Source organism: Macrobrachium rosenbergii, chromosome 43, assembly GCF_040412425.1.
Source record: "Macrobrachium rosenbergii isolate ZJJX-2024 chromosome 43, ASM4041242v1, whole genome shotgun sequence".
Lineage (NCBI taxonomy): Eukaryota > Metazoa > Arthropoda > Malacostraca > Decapoda > Palaemonidae > Macrobrachium > Macrobrachium rosenbergii.
In genome coordinates, this window is record NC_089783.1 from 10,762,384 (window position 1) to 10,779,281 (window position 16,898).

The 16,898-nt window shown below is 35.6% G+C and overlaps 1 long non-coding RNA gene across 1 annotated transcript; it reads right to left on the reverse strand.

Annotated features, from left to right (window-relative positions):
* Positions 1-375: 375 nt before the first annotated feature.
* LOC136828566 (uncharacterized) lies at positions 376-4,670 on the reverse strand. The gene is made up of 4 exons (XR_010850111.1): positions 4,532-4,670; positions 3,457-3,541; positions 1,203-1,345; positions 376-1,004 (listed from the first exon to the last, which is right to left on the reverse strand). It is a non-coding gene; the product is annotated as an uncharacterized lncRNA (long non-coding RNA).
* Between the last annotated feature and the right edge of the window lie 12,228 nt (positions 4,671-16,898).

Genomic DNA, 16,898 nt, shown 5'->3' on the forward strand with positions numbered 1-16,898 from the left:
AGTAACCAGCTCTCACTCCCCCATTAAGTTCACTCCAGCTCGTTCTAAGGGTTTATTTTTCTTTGGTTTTATTTATAGTGATTTGTTAAGTTACATACTTCAGTCAGTTTCCGAGTTTCCTAATGTCACATTAACGCCTCTCTTTCCTTATACTTAATTGGATATTGAGTGCCCAAGAGGAGGCCGATGAGACGAAGTCCCAAGCCCCTTTGGATAAAAAATGTTCTGCTCTTTACTCTCCTGGTTTACCCGAATCCTAGAATGGGTCTAAACTATTAGGAAGACCTTGAGACAGTTTCTCGACCTCCATTTAATGTGGTTTACGTGAAAACACGAATCGAATACAAAGAGGAATCAGTATTTAAAGTGAATTACTATGTTTTAATCTCGTTTATTTATGCATTTAATCTTAATCGTAGAGTATGTTTATGGTCATAAGTTACATACTGTACCTAATATACAAGTAAAATTAAGTATTAGTTTTCATGAATGCTTAATCTGATGCCGTATCAAAAATCATGTGTTTAGCCTTCTTGGTACAGACTGCAGATTTTACAGTTTGGAGGTTACCATACCGAGTGAGGCATGTTTCAGCAATTTCTTCCTTAAAATCACAGTTTCAACTTTCCTCCAGACTTAGTACACAACACTTAATCAAAATAGTTCAAAAAGCTCCACCGGTGAAAAATCTCTGTACTTGGCATGAATGGCCCCTGGAAATGCAATCACCTGATTTCAGAGAAAAACCGAGAATTTTGGATTCTTGTAAACCACATTATGACGGGTAGAACAACATTCTGTAGTATCAATATTAACTTTAGTAATGCTGCGTCCTTCGGGAAAACTGCCTCAGCTGGAGCATTTAGTTGTTTGCCTGAAATTGTCAGGCCACCATTTTCTTCCTATGCAGAAACTTCATCCGTCAGTGCATCATTATTTGGTTCAATATACATGGCTGTAGGTGCATATTCTTCAAGACTCAGAATTTCAGCAAGAGTTAAGATCTGGAGTGTAAATGTTAATAATGGTTAGTATCAATCTAGTGACCATAAATCCAAGAAAATAAAGTATATTACGCCAGACTGAAGATGCTATAAACAAAAATCAGCAGGAAATAAACTCAATGAATTATATTCCGACGCTCTGTTCAAAAGCATCAATCACAAAAACACTATTTAAAAAAAAAAAAAAAAATTGCTCACCTTCAAGAAGCCGATGTTTTGGGCAGGCGCTGCAAGACCTATATTTCAGCGGAGCACCTGTACGTAGACTGGGAGGCACAACTTTCACCACTCGTGCAAACATGCTCTATACAACTGACAATCTTGTGCAGATCTGTCTCAACCTAACGAGGTGTGGCGAGGATTAATTTTGCGTACAAATAACGTGACATATGTTAAGGTGGGCAGAAATAGGTTAACTTAGCAGAAATAGGTCAACTTTAAAATGTGGAAAAATAAGCATATAAATAAAACCAAAGAAAAATAAGCCCTCAAGAATGAGCTGTAGTGAGAGTGAGTTCGGTTGCTGTAGTGAGAGTTTGGTTGCTGGAGACAGGAAAGTAATTCAGCTCTACAGAGAAAAAAAGCAAAAGAATAAGGTCCTTTTGTCAATCGATTGTTCAATACAAAAAATTGATCAATAACTGTATATTTAGTACCGGACTTGTGTCAGGCATTACTTTAAGCTCCAGATTAGACTTAAAATTATGTTTCCAACTTATCTCTTATTCAAACAAAATTATAATTAAAAATTATTGTTCCAACTTCACTCAAACAAAAAATAAGAAATTATAATTATGAAGTGAAGCATTCTCCGAATAACGGTACCAGAGCAAATCATTCGCAATTCTTGTAATTATCATGGAGGCAGTCCATATAGCTTGGTGATACCACATTAATATGGACCTGTATTTTATATGTTACTCAAACATTCTCCTCTGAAGGCGATGTGGAAAGTGCAGTACGAGATGAACGTAGTAGCCATAATGCTTTTGCCGTGATTCTTACACACCCCAGTTTAAGCTGAGAACGACAGCAGGAAAGCAATTATGACGCAAAATTTGCACTTATTTTTTTCAGACTTAATCTCATGACCAAACATTTTTTCAGACTTATATCTCATGACCAAACAAAAGGCTCAAGTACTGTAATATCCTCTGCTACTACTAACCTGCACTGTCAAATGTCTCCCTAGGTCTGACTATCGCGTTTTTTACCCCAGTCTATTCCCAGCACCCTTAAGAGACTTCAAGGAATAAACCCTCACCCTAACCCCTGCATCTATATAAAATTAGCACGTTCTTTGCCCTATTCTAGTCTATCCTATATTTCAAGTTCCATATCTAACTTCCCATTAAGTCCTAGCTACACGAAAACTATCGACCTTGCAGTTCTAACCTATGTTAGAAGTTGGTTGGTTTGAAATTCCTATTGTGCACGGTGACAAAGTCACCATGCTGTTTTTGAACTTCCCATTGTGCATGGTGACCAGGTCACCATGCACAACAATCAAGTCCACCTTTGCCTGGCAGGTGGCACCGCCACCCCGGCAAAGGTGGGCTTGGGAAGTGGACAAAGAAACTTAATTTACACGCAAAACTTAATTTACACGCAAAACTTAATTTACACGCAAAACTTAATTTACACGCAAAACTTAATTTACACGCAAAACTTAATTTACACGCAAAACTTAATTTACACGCAAAACTTAATTTACACGCAAAACTTAATTTACACGCAAAACTTAATTTACACGCAAAACTTAATTTACACGCAAAACTTAATTTACACGCAAAACTTAATTTACACGCAAAACTTAATTTACACGCAAAACTTAATCTTTTGAAGCTGAAATAATTACTCAAGAGCTTGAAAAATTGTTACGGTTCAAAAACTTCAGAACCCCAAAATAGAGACTTTCCTTTGCAATTCTAAAAAACAAAACCAGATGAAATTACAAGATCAAACTACATAGGGTAAAAGTTTTAAAAGTTTAAATAAATTTAAACAAGTTTAAACCCACTAACCTGAAAAAAAAACCAGATTTACTCTACAAACTTTCAAAAATTACCTTCCACACATTAAACTAAAACTTCCACACATTAAACTAACTTTTTATGCTAAAATAACTAAACTAATAAAAATTAAAATACTTTAAAACAAGTTCTTAAGCTGAAACCAATCCTAAAGTTTCTTGAAATGTTCAAAGCTGGTAAAGTTATATTTTAACCTTTGCAACTTAAAAAATTAACGCTTAAACTTTCAAAATTCTCAAAACTAGGGTTTTGAATCTAAAAAAAATGCACCAAAAGCTTTTAAAACAAAGCCTAAACTTAAAATGAAAACTTACGAGTTTAGATTCTGAAAAAGAAAGCTAAAAAATGATAGGGGGGTTGCTCAAGTCACTCAAAGCAACCCAAGTCACTCAACTAAAAAAAGACAAAGAAACACTAACCCATTAATCCTGTTTAGTCAAGGTGTCGGTACAATCTAAGAATTCAATAACTCATTGTGGCACGCTTATTTAAAGACATCCTGACCTGAAATAAGAAAATATATTTATTAAAAAACCAAAATGTTCTGGCAAGTGGAAAGAACAAAGGATAGCTATTGGTTACAATCAGTTGGGCCATCTGATAAGTTTTAAAATACTAAAACAAGGAGCAGCAAGGCTTTATAAATACTGATAAGCGTTAATAGTTTCTCGCCACTTAGTCTACAATAATTCAAGTTTAATAAACTTAAAATACCCCATATTAGGAAGGTTATGGTAGTCGAGTTAGGCCTCGACTAATCCTCAAGAAACTTTAAACCCTATTGCATCGTAAGAGTTGCTCTATTGCAACAAAGTTAAAATGAAAACATCCAAAACACTGCATAAAATCTGTAGAATAAAACCAAAGTGCATAGAACTACCACTCAATGCAATCTAGTTCAGTTTAAGGCTTCGAAACCGAAATACCATGCTGAAGGGCATCTAAAACAATACCCAACACTAAACATTTTAAACAGTTATTGTAGGAATTTACAACAAAAAATCGAAAATACCAATATTTGAAGATGCAAAACCCGCAAACTGAAAACTTTCATACAACTGTATGTCATAACTCAAGTACCACAATCTAAATATTTGATTAATATAAAACGCAAACTAGCAACAATATCCACTCGCCAACCCAACAAACCTTAAAGCACGCCTTCATGCCTAAAATCTTGCAAAGTCTAGTCACAATACGAAATATCTGAGAAACTGCTCAAGCTTCTCCAGACCTCAAATGAATATTGTAAACAGAAAACATGCAAGCGAGGCATATACGCCATTAGAAACTACAACAAATTGTAAGTCAGGCTAGAGAGCATTTATACACTGCGCACCAAGACTATACAACAAAACACCGCCTGAAGTGAAGATCATACAAAAAGAGAAATTAAAAAATGAACTACTCTCCTGTTCTGCAGGAGTTACGATACTAATGAGAGAACATAACGACTACAAAATATATAAGAACCACCTTACTTTGAAAACGTACCCGGACCCGTCAGCGAGGGAATCATCCCTGTAAAGTACTGTTCATCGAACCAAACAAAATGAAACAAGTGAAACCAACGATCGTGCAGTACACCACGGTCGAGATCCCAAAAGGAAATGAACGAGAACGTCGAGTTAGTAGCAACGAAACCTGTCTTACCAAGCCGGGGACTCTATAACACTGAAACAAGCTGTTCTTGAGGATAACAGCCAACGACCGCTGCAACTGCCTGCTTGCGAGACGTCGCTTTATCGCCCTTTCGCCACCGAAGAAGTTTAAGGCGGTGATCAGAAAATCGACAGAAATTATTATTATTATTATTATTATTATTATTATTATTATTATTATTATTATTATTATTACTGAGAGTTGCCGGGCACTTTTCCTTTTTAGCGAACTACCCCAATTATGTATCAGTAGTTAGCCCATCTAAAATATTTATTATTATTATTATTATTATTATTATTATTATTATTATTATTATTATTATTATTATTATGGAGATTTGCCATTTAATCTTCCTTTTTAGCAAACTATCTGAATTATGTATCGGTGTTTGGTCTTTATCTGGAAGTTTATTATTATTATTATTATTATTATTATTATTATTATTATTATTATTATTATTATAGTTGTTGTTTTCAGCTGTGCTTGGGCATAAAAGTTCATGAATATCACTTTTTATCAGCGTACTTAATTTAGTATACTGTTTTGTGTTCATCTTATCGTTCATCGTGTATGGCCCGGAGCTGAAACAAAGGATATTGTCATTATTATTATTAGTTTATGTAACATGGCGTCACAATGACATGGTCACGGACAAAAATAGTATAGAACACTTTTGTTAAGGTGATTCAACGGTGAGCTGATTAACTCGCACCAATGAATGCAAGGTAATTTTTATAATTAAATTTATTATTACTAAGCTCGTAATCTACTACGGTAAAAGGTCATCAGCGATTTGCCATATGGATTCAAGGCTTGGAGTGATAAATATATCCCAAAATTTTGGGGAAATTGAGAAGGTAGGAGGACAAAGTGGCATTAAATAATTTATATCTGTCGTAAGTGATATAAATTTAATTAGCGGCTAATTCGAACAGTGGTCAATGAATTTACTGAAACCAGATCATATTGTTCGATCATCGCCTGATATTTGAATCTTGTTTCGATATTATTAGGTGAAGCTATGAAAACTATTATCATGAGGATTATATATATGTGTGTGTATGCGTGTGTGAGTGTGTGTGTGTGTGGTAGGTGGAGCTCTGAAAAATATGATCATGTGGATTATATATATATATATATATATATATATATATATATATATATATATATATATATATGAATATATATATAGATAGATAGATAGATATTAAGTCACCAATATACTTTAATATCTAGTTTGCTACACCTCGGGAATAACTTAACTTAAATTCAAGAGGAAATATGATTAATAAATGTTTCTTCACCAGATCTCAAGGGAGGTATAAGTTGACATCGACTCTGCTGTGCATGCTTGTCGAATTCAGGTTTTGTACTTAGAATCGATATCAATCCATCTTCAACATGATAGCTGACTGGTAAATTTGTAACGCGTGGCTAATTATGAATTTGTCGAATTTGTCTTATACACCGAGGGTTCTTCTTATATTCACAAACATTAGGCCACAAATATCATATTAAGCCACAAATATCGTTTATTGCCTAATTCATTATACCAGTACCTCACGAATAGCTTACAACCAGAAGAATTATATCTGATAAGTGATTCTCTAACAGTGGCATTCGAAACGTTGCTTTTGACCATGGGTCTGAGTTGATATCAGCTCTGCTGTATAGGCACAATTCTTTTTTATTTTGATGGACATTAATAAGAGCATTTTCTATGATTCTTCGATACGAAAGCAGAAGGGTAGTCTGGTTCGATGTACCTATAGACATGTTCTTAATGCCTCTACGTACGGGAGTTTTATTTTGCTAGTATATCCCTTATTTTGTTATGCCCATTGGTTTGAAGAGATATCTTACTGGCCTGGTTAATGGCTTTTCCGCCGACATAGTGAGGCAGCTGGTCGAGTTGTTTACAGATGAAATCGACTCCTTTGTCTATGTAAACGTCAGAACAGGCTCCTGGTCCTCTGAGAGAAAAAAAAAATTACACTCATTCTTCATTGAAATTGGAATGTCATGGTAGTTAGGTGGAATGTCATGATAGTCAGGAAATGAGTGCAGGAAATAGAGAACGTTGGTCTTCTATAGACGTTGAAACTGTACTTGAATGATTCCCTATTGATATATTTAAGAAGGCTAGTTCCTGTCCTTTTCTCATTCAGTTTTGAACGTAATGCTAGAAGTGAATTCATTTTGCTGCAAATAGATATCAGAATCTTATCAACTATTATTCCAGAACGTGAAAATGTCACCAACGTGTCGCACCAAAACCACTTGGGATTGAGTCATTAAAGTACATGCAGACATTGGCTTAAAGAGGAATAGAAGGCTACCTATCCCACATTAAAATCTTTGTAAACCTTTCAGTTAAAAGAGGGCATGTTATTGGTTACACGGAGCTTGATTAATTTAATTTTTTTTTTTTACTGCCCAGAGGAAATAGGTCTTCGTAAGGAGTTGATTTTCTCCAAATTCAGGATGTCGTTTACAGGAACCTTTGTGAATAATGATGCCGTGTCCTGGCTTATGAGCGTTATGTCGTTCACTGTAATATTTCATTTATAGAATTTCTGAATAGAGTCCTCTGTGTGTTTTATAAACTACCAAGGAAATGTGTCAGCAAACCTGCCAAGCTTCCAATAGAGTAAAAAATGAATGATACTTGATTTCACAAAACTGAGAGTCAGAGAATGCTTTTCTTATGAGTTATGGCGAGTCCGTAGAAATATGGTAAAGAACTGTTGACGAATCCAGGTAAAAAAGTCACAGGTAAAAAAGTCACAGAAAAAAGTCATGCTTAGGGCGCCGATGCTGACCGAGTAGGACTTCCCCTGACTACTGAACAAGATAATCACGACGATATAAACTATATTGACCGGAGATTGTTGAGGATATGGAATCGATAGTCACAAAATTTATACTTGCTAGGCAACTATCCATAGCAAATCAACCTCTGAATTACCTTATAACGACTGAATGTTCATTTTAAGACCGACTTTTCGCTTCTGCTTAATTAATCTTGACTATTTTAATATTTCATAGTATATATGAAGTATGTTTGGAAACATGCGAATGCCCATGTTATAATTACATTTGCATATGTATATACAGCTATGGATTTCGTAATCACCATAAATTCTTTAATATTTAACTATTGAATACCACTATAACCTTCTGAATGAACATACTCGACAAAAGCCGAGGAAGAAATACCAATGAGGTTTATGCCCTGGGGAGGTGGAAGCCAACAGCTGGTGGATCTATGCCTAAGGAGATGAATACCATTGTGGTTTATGACCACACCCAGATCGGTTTTCCTTATCCAGAATTTTGAAAAGAAGACTGAATGTAGAGGTGAGAAAATATGAAGAAGTCAGAAAACACAGCAAGAAACCAGCATTGCAAGAACTGATAGACAACACCAGAATAAAATGCAATAGTAACACATGTCGGGATCTAACAATAACATAGGCTGTGGGCTGTGTATATAACAACCAAGCCGATGCTGAACGTCCGGACGGGAGTTAGGGCAAGGCCTCCCCGCCGACTGGCTGAGGGGAAGAACACAAGGTCAAGGTCACTCCCATAACAATCCCCAACCAAATACTTCAGAAGAAATCAATAAATTTATTAGACCCATAAGAACAAGAAACAGAATGTAAAACTAATGTAATAATGTATATAGTTTCACAATGGGATTGCATTATGTAAATATAATGTACATAATTAACCACCCCCTAAGTAACTAGGCATTATATAAATATAAATAACCCCAAATCCCTCCCCAGTCACATTCCCATCATACGCATACACACAAATATACTGTATATAACACATTAACCTACCATTGTAATCTACAATATGTTTATATACTAAAAGGTCCTTCTGTAAATTTACTTCTACGAACTTTTTTATGTGCTTCTGTATTCACTTATACGAAATTTTTAACATTTTACCCTTCACTTGGTTATGCTGAAATGAACTACACAGAAAAAAAGTTAAGTATATCTTAGTTTAACCAGACCACTGAGCTGATTAACAGCTCTCCTAGGGCTGGCCCGAAGGATTAGACATTTTACATAGCTAAGAACCAGTTGTTTACCTAGCAACTGGACCTACAGCTTATTGTGGAATCCGAACCACATTATAGCGAGAAATGAATTTCTGTCACCAGAAATAAATTCCTCTAATTCTTCATTGGCCGGTCGGAGAATCGAACGCGGGCCCAGCACAGTGCTAGCCGAGAGCGATATCGACCGGTCCAAAGAGGAACTGAACTACACAGAAATTGCATGACTTCCTGCTCGCTACCTGTTGTCTATTCTAACTTTGCTGTGCACAGTAACATCAGTTGTTACTGAAGCAATGATAGTTACCCCACGTGCAAACTACCGTTGTAACAGTTCGGACATAAACAATAAACCAATAATAGCTTCGGGTTGGGAAACAGCAAATTGCTGTAATTCAAGACTCACTCGCATTATACAAAAGGTGGTGATACGAATTTGCGTTTTTTTTTTTTTATTTCAGTTCAATACAAGATGAGGAAGTGATGATAACTACTCAAGTAGGAAAAAACATAGCCTGTGCTTGTTTCCAGAGCTTGTACATGAATTTTTATTTCAAGTGAAACGAATTATAGTTGTGATGGTTCATAGTAATTTTCATTTTATTCAGTTTCATTACACTTTCTCACTTTTTTCATTACACACACATATGTATGTATGCATATATATATATATATATATATATATATATATATATATATATATATATATATATATATATATATATACACACACACACAAATAAGGACCAAAAATAAGTTTTAGCATTTCTTATTCTCTTCCTCTGTCTTCAAAGGTAAAAAAATATATTTTGTGGTTAATCAAATGTAATAAATTTTACGTAGGTAGATAGAACATTCCTTACTTATAGTGATGGTAAATATTTCAGTCCAAATAAATTAATATTTTATGAATGACAAGGTAATTAACAGAAGCGCCCATCACGCCCATTACAGGAGTTTATAACCGGCGTTGGCAGCACTGATGGCTAGGTTCGTCATCGTCCCACGTGGGATAAGTGAAATTTTAAAAAATGTATCGTTGAGTCCCAATTCTACAGTTGGGTTTGTTTAAAAAAGAAACTTATTGATACATTTTTAAAAATTTCACTTATTCCACGTGGGACGATGACGAACCTAGCCATCAGTGCTGCCAACGCCGGTTATAAACTCCTGTAATGGGCCTGATGGGCGCTTCTGTTAATTACCTTGTCATTCATAAAATATTAATTTATTAGGACTGAAATATTTACCATCACTATAAGTAAGGAATGTTCTATCTACTTACGTAAAATTTATTACATTTGATTAACCACAAAATATATTTTTTTACCTCTGAAGACAGAGGAAGAGAATAAGAAATGCTAAAACTTATTTTTGGTCCTATTTCCTCACATCTAAAACGGTGGTAGGTGTTATCTTATTACTGAGAACTTTTAATATACGCTAGAATAAGCTTTCAGCTTTCCAGTGGTACCACTTTAAAGATAATAAAAATTACACGGGTAAAATTGGAAAGCATTTTGTGGAAACTTCCAATGCGCCTAACTCTTCAACTGTTCACCCAGGAGTAAATGACTAAGACCTGAGCGTAAACAATTGGGTCGACCCGTCTGGACCGGAGAGGGTTAAGGAGACAGAACACCATCCAAAAGATGGGCAGAAATCCAGTTTCGATGACAGAGGCAAGGTTGCCTATGTCTTGAACTGGTATACCCAACCCAGCCTTAAGTGGGCCAGACAGCTACTGATTTCCTTAAGGAAACAGACCACCATCCAAAAGGTGGGCAGAAATCCCGCTTCGATGACAGAGGCAAAGTTGCCTATGTTCTGAACTGGTATACCCAACCTTAAGTGGGCCTGACAGCTACTGATTTCCTTAAGGTGATAGGCCACCATCCAAAAGGTGGGCAGAAATCCAGTTTCAATGACAGAGGCAAAGCTGCCTATGTCTCAAGTGGGTATTCCCACCCTCAATTGGGCCTGACAGCTACCGATTTCCTTAAGGAGACAGGCCACCATCCAAAAGGTGGGCAGAAATCCAGTTTTGATGGCCAAGGCAAATTTGCCTATGTCTCGAGTTGGTATACTCAACCTTAAGTGGGCCTGAACGCTACTGATTTCCTTAAGGAGACAGGCCACCATCCAAAAGGTGGGCAGAAATCCAGTTTCGATGACAGAAGCAAAGTTGCCTGTCTCCAAATGGTATACCCAACCTTAAGTGGGCCTGACAGCTACTGGTTTCCTTAAGAGACAGGCCACCATCCAAAAGGTGGGCAGAAATCCAGTTTCAACAACAGAAGCAAAGTTGCCTATGTCTCCAAATGGTATACCCAACCTTTAGTGGGCCTGACAGCTACTAATTTCCTTAAGGAGACAGGCCACTATCCACATGGTGGGCAAAAGTCCAGTTTCAATGACAGAGGCAAAGTTGCCTAAGTCTCGAACTGGAATACCCATCATTAAGTGGGCCTGACAGCTACTGATTTCCCTAAGGAGACTGGCCACCATCCAAAAGGTGGACAGAAATCCAGTTTTGGTGACAGTCAAAGTTACCTATGTCTTGAACTGGTGTACCCATCCCTGAGTGGGCCTCACAGCTACTGATTTCCTTAAGGAGAGAGGCCACCATCCAAAGGTGGGGAGAAATCCAGTTTCGATGACAGAGTTAAAGTTGCCTATGTCTTAACTGGTATATATATATATATTATATATATATATATATATATATATATATATATATACATATATATACATATATATATATATATTATATAAAATATATATATTACATATATATATATACATTATATTATATTATATATATATATATATATATATATATATATATATATATATATATATATATATATATATATATATATATATATATATATATATATATATATTTATATAAAAGTATATATAGAATCTTTATTTGGTTAATTCCATAATCTTTAATTTTAACACCATAAATGACGAATCATTTCTATTAGGGTTAATGTAATTATTCATAATGTTCCTTTTATTAGGGTTAATGTAAATATTTATAATGTTCCATAAACCAAAGTTAAAATATAACAAAAATTGTTTTGGGCAGAAACCCCCCCCCTCTCTCTCTCTCTCTGTCGCAGATAGGAACATGAATATAATGACAATGCCTTTCAGTATATTTTATTGTGTTATTGCTTATCTCACATTTCGTAATAACATTGTATTTCATTATGTCCTTTCATTATATTTCATTGTATTATTACTTATCTCACATTTCGCCATAACATTGCCTTTCATTATTTCCTTTCATTATATTTCATTGTATTATTGCTTATCTCACATTTCGTAATAACATTGTCTCTCATTATGTCCTTTCATTATATTTCATTGTATTATTGCTTATCCCACATTTCGTAATAACATTTTCTTTCATTATGTCCTTTCATTATATTTCATTGTATTGTTGCTTATCTCACATTTCGTAATAACATTGTCTTTCATTATGTCCTTTCATTATATTTCATTGTATTGTTGCTTACCTAACATTTCGTAATAACATTGTCTTTCATTATATCTTTTCATTATATTTCATTGTATTATTGCTTAACTCACATTTCGTAACAACATTGTCTTTCATTATTTCCTTTCATTATATTTCATTGTATTAGTACGAGTACTTGTCTCACATTTCGTAATAACATTGTCTTTCATTATGTCCTTTCATTATATTTCATTGTATTATTGCTTATCTCACATTTCGTAATAACATTGTCTTTCATTGTGTCCTTTCATTATATTTCAATGTATTATTGCTTATCTCACATTTCGTAATAACATTGTCTTTCATTATGTCCTTTTATTATATTTCATTGTATTATTGCTTATCTCACATTTCATATTAACATTGTCTTTCATTATTTCATTGTATTTTTATGATGTCTTGTCCACCTGTCATTCATTGTCAGAGATTATTTCTTTATAATGGCGTCATTCGCATAAGGTAAGGGGGGGCAAGGTATACACGTTACTTCTGTTCTAGGTGTACTACGTGGATCCCTTAACATGGATTATTATTATTATTATTATTATTATTATTATTATTATTATTATTATTATTATTATTATTATTATTATTATTATTATTATTATTATTATTATTATTATTATTATTATACAAGTTACGATCTTACTTGAGAAACCAAGGCCCCAATATGGAAGGCAAAAGCAACCCAATTCGGATTAAGCAAAGCAGAAAAGAATAAACAACAAGAGACAAACGACGACTAGGCAGGGAGCCACTCGAGGCTATCATGCAAAAAATGTTTTCTTGGACCCATCATAAAAAACTTCCTGTAGCGTCTCAGTTGTTAAGAAAGATGCCTAAGGTACATCAGAAAGTAAGATACTTTTCAATACTTCATTGCGAAACTACCTTTTTTTAAAGCGTTTAACGCCAAAAAAATAAAAAAATGACTTTCTCAAAAATGATTGGATTGAATTGAATACAGAATTTTGGCCAAAGGCCAAGTGCTGGGACCTGTGAGGAGGTTATTCAGCGGTGAAACGGAAATTGACAGTAAAAAAGGCTTGAAAGGTGTAACAGGAGGAAAACTTCGCAGTTGCAGTGTGAATCAATTGTTTGGAGTGGCTGGAAAGTAAGATGAAAGAGAATGTGAGAGGAGGTACAGTAAAAGGCACGAAAGGGGTCGCAGCTATGGGCCGAAGGCACGCCGCAAAGAACCTTAAGTAATGCCAAGAGTGCACCGCATGAGGTGCACTGACGGCACTAACCCTCTAAAGGCTTCTCAAAAATGATTGATTTGCTCAGAATCTAATTTTGAACGATCAGCTTAAGTCCAAATTTGGCCCACACTCCGGATTGTGTTGTAGATAACGTATATAAAATTGCAAATTGATATATATTTTGCAAAATAAGTTTTGTTAAAAATTTCCTACTAAAAGACGATTTTGAGTAAGAGTACAAAATTTCAAATAGCTTGAAATTCAGTTTTTACTCACCAAAAAGATCTTTATTTTTTCATAGACTTCAGATAGATAAGAAGATGATAGAATTATAAATGGTAGATCTCTCTGAGAGAAAACTATGATAATAAAAAAAAAACTTTTTATTTCAGATTAAACGTCAAAAACGGAATTGCAGTTATTTTAATGGAAGACAGCATAAACGAAATGTGAAATATATAACATTACCTCAACTAAAAGCCACTCAATAAATGGAATTTCATACAGTATGACTACTGGTACTGACACAGAACTTAACTTTGTTATCTAAGTAAACTGAAATAACTTTACCACACTAATGCATCTTGCGTCTTTGTTATATTTGATATATATATATATATATATATATATATATATATATATATATATATATATATATATATATATATATATATATATATATATATATATATATATACATGGGTAAATAAAAGGAAAAGCAATAACATAATTTCAGATCAGTGAATTTTCATCTTCAGATGATTCTTGGGCTTCAGCCCGTAAGCATTTATCAGCTTTGCCTAGACATGAACATCCTATATGGCAGGGTACCTGTACTTTTGTGCACAGACAGTTACATAAGCACTTTGATAGCTTGCACTTGCAAGAAGATGATTTTGCAGATGTTGGCTTTGCTGGTTTGGTCATCATTATGGGTTACAGTATGCCATTGTCAACTAAAAAATGCGCCGTTACAACTCGCTTGTACGTGAGGGCATGATGCACCTCAAATGGAATGCTTTCCAGATGCTCTACTAGAGCTTGAAATATATGCTGATGAGCTGTCTCAAGCTTTGGAATCTAAGTTGGCCCACAGGTTCACAGTCTGGTGGGCCAGGTAGGGAATGGCCCTGACCCCAAACTGGTACAGTCTCGCGAAGGCTTGAATCTCGACGGGGTTAACGAACCCCCCTGAGGCTGCAATCTTGGACATAATAAGGGACCACAGGTCCAACCAGGACACTGCCTGGAAGGCTGACATTGTAGTGGTTTCCGGGGTCCTTCTGGCCTAGAAGTCTGCAAGGTCCCTAAGAAGGAACCCAGAGCTTCTGTAGGCTTGCCTTGGTCCTCGCTTTCCGAGCGTGATTTAGATTAAGTTAACTCTCTTGTCTCTGGGGAGAAGAGTTCCCTTCGGTCGAACTGCTCGGCCAGGCTACTTCTCCCCTTGAAATCCCTTAACAGAAAACTGAGGGAATATATAAATAAGGTTAGCCCTGAAAATGAAGACTGTTGTTAACCCGGAAAGTGATGGATGTCAAAGCTAATAGCATGGCTCTACCTTAATTAAAAAGGAAAAGAAATGAAAGTAGGAGGATTAAAAGTAAAGTGGAAATGATTTGAAATATCTAGTTTAGAAACATCTTTAATTTTCGGGGTTATTGTTGCTGAAAAGGGTAATGAACAAGAATTAAAATAAACATTTCGAAGTACTATAAAGTAAAGTAAAACTAACGACGATTAAAATTGTAAATAACAAGGGAATAAATCTTTGCACCTCTTAAGACTAGTTAGTGGGCCCGCAACTGTTTGTGGAGTGAGCGCTCGGGGACCAGGAACCAGAAGAACGAATCATATGGATTATATCTCATAAAATCCGTATAATTTCGTTTTATCCAGTATAAAATCGACTGAAATAATATTATTTACATTAATATAACATATATTATATATATATATATATATATATATATATATATATATATATATATTTATATATATATATATATATATATATATATATTTTTTTATCACACCGTGATTTATATACAATCATGAAGCTACAAATGTCGTTTAATATCAAATTCACGCTACCTCGAGAGTATCTCCGATGGAGAATTATCACCGAAGGGGAATTTATATAAGTGATAAATGAACAGGTACCACTGGGGCGCTGAACCCCTGACATGGACCCATTCAACGACTCCAGTAGACGTTACCACCGCGCCATCAAGAGAGGTATAAATCATTACCGAGTCTGCTGTACTGTTTTTCCCGTCATGAGCGGGAAATTGTATAGCCTCTCGGCAATGACCCACCTCCGCCATGATAGTTCGTTGGTACGTTTGGAACACGCAGCTCTTATTATGAAATTTTTATCACACCGTGATTTATATACAATCATGAAGCTACAAATGTCGTTTAATATCAAATTCACGCTACCTCGAGAGTATCTCCGATGGAGAATTATCACCGAAGGGGAATTTATATAAGTGATAAATGAACAGGTACCACTGGGACGCGAACCCTTGACATGGACCCATTCAACGACTCAGTAGACGTTACCACCGCACCATCAAGAGAGGTATAAATCATTACCGAGTCTGCTGTACTGTTTTTCCCGTCGTGAGCGGGGAAATTGTACTTAGCCTCGGCAATGACCCACCTCCGCCATGATAGTTCGTTGGTACGTTTGGAACACGCAGCTCTTATTATGAAATTTTTATCACACCGTGATTTATATACAATCATGAAGCTACAAATGTCGTTTTAATATCAAATTCACGCTACCTCGAGTATCTCCGATGGAGAATTATCACCGAAGGGGAATTTATATAAGTGATAAATGAACAGGTACCACTGGGACGCGAACCCTTGACATGGACCCATTCAACGACTCAGTAGACGTTACCACCGCACCATCAAGAGAGGTATAAATCATTACCGAGTCTGCTGTACTGTTTTTCCGTCGTGAGCGGGGAAATTGTACTAACCTCGCAATGACCCACCTCCGCCATGATAGTTCGTTGGTACGTTTGGAACACGCAGCTCTTATTATGAAATTTTTATCACACCGTGATTTATATACAATCATGAAGCTACAAATGTCGTTTAATATCAAATTCACGCTACCTCGAGTATCTCCGATGGAGAATTATCACCGAAGGAATTTATATAAGTGATAAATGAACAGGTACCACTGGGACGCGAACCCTTGACATGGACCCATTCAACGACTCCAGTAGACGTTACCACCGCGCCATCAAGAGAGGTATAAATCATTACCGAGTCTGCTGTACTGTTTTTTCCGTCGTGAGCGGGAAATTGTACTTAGCCTCGGCAATGACCCACCTCCGCCATGATAGTTCGTTGGTACGTTTGGAACACGCAGCT